Source organism: Diuraphis noxia, unplaced genomic scaffold (assembly GCF_037042655.1).
Source record: "Diuraphis noxia isolate RWA-SAM2 unplaced genomic scaffold, SU_Dnox_SAM2 contig0001, whole genome shotgun sequence".
Classification (NCBI taxonomy): Eukaryota; Metazoa; Arthropoda; class Insecta; order Hemiptera; family Aphididae; genus Diuraphis; species Diuraphis noxia.
In genome coordinates this window covers 81257377-81265723 of record NW_028301711.1, presented here as the reverse complement: position 1 = coordinate 81265723, position 8347 = coordinate 81257377, and the positions used below count along the sequence as shown (strand labels likewise).

The following is an 8347-nucleotide window of genomic DNA, read 5'->3' as shown; positions in this document are numbered from 1 at the left end:
GGTAAAAATAAAAAAAAATTAACGCATCGGGGGAAGACGTTGAGGTCTTTCTTTTATCATCCAAATCAATGATGACCGGTGATATGACTGCTTGGTTTACGCTTGAGAAGACGGGTGTCTTTTACGTATGTAGAAGAAGAAGAGGGTACACAATTGTAATGTACAATTTTTTTTTTTATTGAAAAACTTTTTCACCGAATGAGCGTGTCGAACCCTGGTCTATGAAGCCAGCAGCAGTAAGTCTTCCCACTGCGAAACGGGGCAGAGGCGCCATTTCAGTTTTAATATAGGGCCGCCAAATTTGTTATGAGGCCTCATTTTTCCACCACCAGACCACAGTTATAATAATAAAAATTTAAATGTAGCCATTTTGGAGTTATTTCTAACATTACTAAGGTTAAAAAATAAATCTGCAAAATGCCTATTATAATAAAAATAGAACCCTATGCTCCCACTAGAACTTGTTCTTCATTTAGATTTAATTAGTAATCAGCAAGCTACTTTTTTTTTATTCGATATGCCATTATGTAATCTAGACTAGTAGATTATACAGTGTCGTCTATAAAATATTTTTATATCATATTCAATTCAATTTAACTGATACATTGACGCCAGCATAAAATTGAGGCTGCAGACCAATAATATGATAAGGGGAAAAATAGGGCCGCCAATGTATACCCTGCGATATGTATACCCAATGACGCCCCTGCTGATAAGTGAATCACTTAAAGTGATAATCTATTAGCTTATGTTAACTATGTCAACATTTTATATTTTTAAAAATTAATTTGAAAATGTAGCGTAGGCCTGAAAAAAGAGGTACGTGGGCCGCCAGTTGCCCATCCCTTCTATAGACTATTTTTATTGATTCTTCAAGAAAATAATGTGCCCCACTGAACATGTTCGTGTGGGGGCCCAAACTACTATACATACCCTAACTATACATTCCAATTATCACAGATTAACGTGGTTAATGTATAGGAGCTAACATGAGTTTTTTTTACCATGTAAAAACTTACATAGGTACTTACATTCACACATTGGATCAACTTACATTAGTATAATATCTACATTAACACATTTTAATAACACAATATCACGAAAATAAAGTTTTCTAGATCTCCAAGTTGTATACCCAAGTTGTAAAACTAATGGTAATTATTTTTAAACTGTAGTTATAAATACATGCCACACGAAATCCATGCATATGAATTTACTCTTTTAAAAAGAGCTGAAAACCGTTTATAATTTAGTATTAAAAATTATATACTATTATAGTAATACATAATAATTATATGATTTTATTAGCTTTTGTCTCTTAGTATGTAAATATTAAAATGTCTAAAAACAAAACAAGTCTTTCAAAATGTTGTAGGCAGATAGGTTGGTAGGTATACCTACAAAACTAAATGTTTTAAAAATATTAAAGATTAAAAAAATAGTTATTAACTGTGACACGATTTAATATATACAGGTGGATATACTACTATATTGGTATCTACTGAATTTGTTGTGATTTAAATGTATTATCCCTATTACTTAATGTTTCGTTAATAGCCAATGTGTTTAGGGACCCATTCCCTAAAGTTGTGAGTGTTGAATTAGTGTTTTAGAAATAGAAAATCTATATTCTATATATTATAGAAATATAATTTGTAAAGTATATTAACATAATATTTATAATGTCTAATATAAAGAAATTTTAATATTCATATCGATAATACATTAGGTACACATTTGCACTAATCAGTGACGAGGTTTACCTATAGATACTCGTATGGTTATATAAACTATTGGTTATTTTATTATGAACACATAACTAAAACTAAATAATTTAAAATAAACTAATTAATGATGTGTTGTTGTATGGAACATTTTAGATAAAAACATCCATTATTAGGCCCGGGAATATAATAAAAGACTCTGAGTGAGCATCTTCGGAAATTCAAACTTCAACCCTTTTCTTCACTTCTAAAATGTTTTTAATTACTCCACCTACCTTTTTACGATTATATATAATTTTATATCACCAAAAAATATGTTAATATCTTAATATATTTATCAAAATAAGTAGGTACCTATGTAATGAAATTATTATTTAGATCTATATACCTATGTATGTTGTATATATTATATGTAAATGTGAAAATTTTGACAAAATTTTTCAAAATATCGAAAATTATCAATCACTGTAATTAAAAAAATATAAAATATTCAGTTATTATAACTAAGGATTGAAAATTTAAAACAAAGATCCTCATAAATAGTTCATACTGTAACCAAAAAATCTAAAAAATACATAAACACAGTTTTTTTTTACAGACATTTTAAATTCAAATTTGGACGAAATGTAATATTTATGTTCTTTTACCCAGACTGACATACCGTCTCCGCTCAGAATCGTTTTTCTTATACAATGATATTATTGTAACCTACTGTACAGCAGAGCGACATCCACTTACCCGATTTTATTTTTATCAATAATTTATTGAAGCTGCAGTCTGCACGTGTCATAGCCCATAGGACGATTTTTTCAATTTTTAATACTGAAAATAGAACGAAAAGATGTTATATTTTTATGTTATACCTATACGGCTATACGTATGATATAAAAACAAAAATATTATAAATATTGATCAGAACATAAGTTATTTCGTTTGTCAGATATTTCTGTTACATTGCATGACGTATATTGTTAAAACTAAATAGTCAATATGAAAACAATGAAGTTGAAAAATATATTATATTTATTTTGTCTTTCAATCGCTGTTAGGGTTAACAAAAACCTATACCATATATAAATATATATATGTTGTTATAAAAATATTTATGTGCTGAATGTCGACTAACAATTCAACGCACATATTGTATTAAATTACCTACTTATGCGGTTATTTTAATAGTAATGGTAATTATAATATGGCGGCACGTAAAATCTTGGATATTTTAGCCGAAAAGATATCAATATATTATAGCAATTGCCAATGCGTAAAAAAAATAGGCATTATTTATCCTGGAGTCAATTATGACTCACTAAAAATAAAAACCATATTTATTTTTAGCTCATTGTTATTTTTTTATTTGATAAATGTGGAATATTTACGAATGTGTTATAACCTAATTCTCGATTTATTGTCATTTGTCTCTGCATCATTGTACGTGTTATTTGGTCATTAAAACAGTCCTATTTTATTTGATCAGTTTTTTTAAATATTTTTATCCCGTAAAAATTATTTTACCATTGTTTGCTTACTTTTTTTTTAAAAATGGAACACGACGGATTCTACTATAAAATCAATAAAACCATTGGTGGTAAACAGTAAGTCACACTCAATTTTTTATTATTAAAAAATTATAGAAATACATGTAAAACGGTATTACAGTTACTATGTCTGTGCAACACCTAATGTATACTGTAAAGGGACACTAATCCAACTGGAAAACGGCACCATCATACCAAATAAAGTTCACACACATTTAGCTTATGGTCCAACATTTAATAAGCAACAACTTATAAAACGTTTTAGGACAACTTTAATTGAAAGGTCAAAGACAGAGACTAAAGCTCTAAAAGTTATATACGATGAGGAATCAGTTAGGTAAGGATAACTTATAATGCACTTTAAAATTCTTAAATATAAATAATATTTTTGTGAAATGCAAATTTGATAGAAACCAGGAAGCTGCTTTAAATTATAGTTGGCCAACAGCAGAGTCTTACATGCGGCAGGCCAGAAGAAGTGTTGGTCCAAGATTACCATCCACACTACGGGAGCTGGGCGAATATTTAGATTTAAATGCTAACAGGTACGATTATATAGTTAATACAATTTAAAATTACTAATTGTTGTAATTTAAGTACCTCATTTATAGGTATCAATGTAATAATTCGACATTCTACCAAGAATGGATAGTGGATAGTAACGGAAAGTATAGTGTCATGTTTGCGTGCCAAGAAATTATTAGTTCTGTAGTTAATCAGGGTGCCACAGAACTACACGCTGACGCTACTTTCAAAGTAGTTCCATCAATTCCCCATTGTAGACAACTCTTTATGTTACATTTGATCCTGCAAAATCATGTAAAATATTATAACTATTAATTACCAATCATTCCAATTAATTATACGAATAAATCCATATACATACATGCTTTGTTTAGTCTATACCTGTATGCTTTGTTTTAATGGAAGTTAAGATTGAAGCTTCATACAGGAAAGTGTTGGAAAGATTCCATTCAAAATTTCCTGAAGTCAGACCATTGTCTATTATGATTGACTTTGAGACTGCACTACGCAACGTATTCTCCGACATATATCCAGAAGCAATGGTATATTCTTGCTGGTTCCATTTTGTACAGGTTTGAAATTATTTTTGTATCAGTTGTTATATTTAAGTCTTCACATTGTATATATTATTAAAGTTATTTATTTTAGAGTTTGCAGAAAAATATTTAAAAAATGGGCTACTCAAATTATGTACAGCAAGAGAGAGAAGCAAAAATGTGTCTAAGAATGTGCGCAGTGTTAGCACTATTGCCTCATCATCAAATTGAGGAGGGATTTCAAGAGATTAAAATCCATGCCCAAAATAATAATGTTTTGATGCCAAGATTTTTTACATATTTTAATAGGTAAATTGTATATAAGCTATTGAGTTAAATTATATATTATTGATTGGAAAAATAAATTCTCAAAACAATCTAATAGTTTTTAATTTCTACAGTTTTTGGCTCACTCGAAAAGGTCCAGAGTGCTTTTCAGTATTCAATCAACCACGGCGCACCAATAACAATATTGAAAGTTTTCATTCCAGTCTTAAACAGACTTTTCGGGTGACACACCCAAATTTGTGGAGAATGTTGGGTAAGTTTTTTTTACTAATTTTTCAAATTAAAAAAAATAGTAAAATGTGGATAAAAAATAAAAATTGTATATTTCTTCTTCGGGGAGAAGCTGAAAACAAATAAAATGTTTATAATTAACAATAATTAGCTTTTGTTATTAACAATTAAATCTTAGAATCATGTATTTCTATATAGTGACACAGAAATAGTTGTATAATTATAATATGTATTTAGGTATTAGTTATTTTAGCTATAAAAAGAAAAAATCTAAAGAAAATAATTACTTAAATCATAGAATTTTATTTATTTTTACTTTTTAAAACTTTTTTACCTACTATTCACTGGCGCAACAACCGGGGCAGATGGCGATGCCTAGCAACGGGGCCCCAACCCCAAGACTCAAGGGGGGCCCATTATAGGTGTAACCTGGAAGGATATTTTTAATTCTAAAGAATTAAATCAAATCTGAGATCATTTAAAATGTTTAACACAGTTAGTAGTTGTGATGCCAATAAAATAGTAATAATCAATAATTAATAGGTACGTGCAGAACTGCAGACCATGCAGTCCGCAATATATTATTTATGTAGATAATATTACGTAAAAATAGCATTAAATACTCAACAAACTGAATTTTTGTACCACATATTGTGAAGTATTAAGTCCTTGTATTATATATCTCACTTTACCAGTCACAGTTGCATTAGTGGAACATATATTTTCGAAGATTAAATTAATTAAGAATTATCTAAGAAATTCAATGGGTCAAAATCGTTTGTCAAATATTGCTTTGTCAAACATCCAAAAAGAACAAGCTAATATCCTAGATATGGACAAAATCCTATTTGCTGAAACTAAAGCAAGAAAATTTAACTTAGTTAAATAATTATATTTAAAATTTAAAATTTTTTTTTTTAATTCTTTTTCAAAAAATTTTGTAATTATGCTATTATTATTTACTAATAGTAGGTAAATTACTATTAAAATATAACCATAAATCATGTCAACAGTATTATTTCACTCAAAATAAATACAAATTGTGTCAGCATTAAAAAAAAAAAAAATGACTACAAATAAGTAATATATAAGTTATTATAGGGCCCCAGATTTACTTTGACATCAAGGCCCATAGATGCTAGTTGCGCCACTGCTACTATTTCTGTTTTTTTTTTATTTTAAATCGAGATAGTGCAATAGGCATATACATCTTTAATGCATATATTGATATTTAGCATTTTATGCCTTTTTTAACAAAATTAGGAAGGATTTGTAATTCTTAAGATATAACTGAATAAATATAATTGATAAAACATAAATATTGAAACTAAATAGTTTTTTTTTTTTTTTTAATAATAAATTAATCATAAATTTAAACATAAATAAAATGTATTCAATTTTTTATAGTATCTACCCAAATTTACAATCGGTACATATAAAAAAAAAATACCGGTAATTAATAGTAGGTACCTAGTCACTTATTGTATAGAATTTGTGTTAAAATGAATGTTGCTTTAATTAATAATTTAGTAACTATATATTTGTGCATAATATTTAGAAGGATTAAAGAGCATATAATCCAACACCTTATAAATTGTAATTGCTATTTGCTATTATAAGAAAATGATTAAAACCATATATGTGTGTAAATATAGGTTAATGAATATTATAAAATTAAAATTAATGTTCCACGGAAATAAATAATTAAAATTAAATGTTGATTTTACCTACCTAGAACACTTGAAAAACTTATCAATGAAGCAACATATTGTGGTGAATCAATTGGCAACAGGAATGGCTACAACACGCAACACAAAAATTAAATTCATATTAAATAGTCTACGTATTAAACATGCAACAGTTCTACTTACCACAGGAGCAATTACAATTAAAGAGTTCTTGATACAGTGCTCACACTGTGTGGATGGTTACTTAACAAGAGAGTTGAATTGGCAAGATGAAAGTGAAGGTACACTATAGTATAATATAGAGTAAAATCAATTATCCAAGTAGCTATATTTAAATATCATATAGCATGTACATTTTACATGATTTCTTAGTATTTTATTAAGGACCATTATGGTCCTCACAAAATGATATAAAATTATTGCTTTATGAAATAATTATATATGTTTCAAATTTAAATTATTATTCTTGTTGAGATTAAAACTTTAAAAAAACTAAAATGTAGGTACCTATTTTATCCATGAATAATATTAATTAATATTAATAAATAGACATTAATAACTAATATTATATACATTATAATAACTTAAAGTATTTTATCTACATATAAATAGCTTTGGTCTTTAACTTATCTATAGATTCTGAAGAAGAGGCTGATATTAATGTGATTAATGCACCTGTAGTTGAGGTCGTTGAAGATCTTCAATTGAATAATAATGTTGTTGATAATCCAGAAAGTAAGTTATAACTTAATCTTCCACTTATACTACCTTCCTAAAATGTAAAAATGTAAACTTAACTTATGTCATTGACAATGATCTAGGTATTTTTCTTACCATAGTTTATATATAACATATTATTTGATATTCCAGTAAATGATCCTGAACAAGAAGTTCCAGCAGAGGTTGAAAATCAAGCTGTCAATAATATACTGAGTAATTATCTTCTTACTTCCTACATATTATTATTTTTTTATATTTAATTTAATATAATATCTCATCATTACCTGGTTATTAGATCCAGAAGAAGAATATAATGAGGCAGATTTCTTTGTACCTGAGGATTTGGCCTTGGCAATTTGGGAGGAGCAATATGGCAATGATGAAGAACAAGAAATACCATATGCACCTGTTCCTCAAAATATTGCAACCATGTTTCCTCGTAGAAATGAAGAGGATCTATGTGTTGTGTGTAGAGATGGTGTGAGAACACATGCACTTATACCGTGTGGGCATAGAGTTCTGTGTGTCGATTGTGTGCCAAGGTTAGAACGAGAGAATTGTCCTTTGTGTAATTCTCACTTTACAGGTACTATAAAAATTTGGTAACATTCAAAAAGTCATATATTAATATAAAATTGAATAAATAAAATAAATTGTTAAAAATTATTTTGTTTTTGTTTAATTAGATACATAAGTAATAGTTAATTTATTGTTATTAACTGTTTCTTACTTCAGTTTAAATGTATCCAAGTAAGTTTATCATCTTTTCATTAAAAAAAAGTTTTCTTGACCAATAACCAGAACACCTTATTTTCCCTATTTAATCGACTATTATCAGTTCATGGTTATCATTTATCAATAAATTGTTTTCTCTGTTTTCCATAGAGTATATTACTCTATGCTGTTTTTACTATTATATAATAATATTTTTTTATAGTACATGAGAAAAATAAGTAGTAATTTTAAAACAATTAAAATAGTAAATATAACATATATATTTAGATTATATTGGCTCACTTCTAAAAAGCTAAAAGCTTATGCTAAGAAATGAGAGTTTCATATAACATTTAGTAAATAAACGATAAACTAAGAATCGT

General features: G+C 27.6%; 1 pseudogene across 1 annotated transcript; it reads left to right on the top strand.

Moving 5' to 3' along the window:
- Window positions 1-2796: 2796 nt before the first annotated feature.
- Window positions 2797-7914, top strand: LOC107171134 (uncharacterized; annotated as a pseudogene). Its single transcript, XR_016189743.1, has 10 exons — window positions 2797-3599; window positions 3673-3807; window positions 3874-4081; window positions 4162-4359; window positions 4436-4632; window positions 4725-4864; window positions 6578-6811; window positions 7167-7265; window positions 7401-7463; window positions 7546-7914. The product of XR_016189743.1 is annotated as an uncharacterized LOC107171134 (transcript).
- The last annotated feature ends 433 nt before the right edge of the window (window positions 7915-8347 follow it).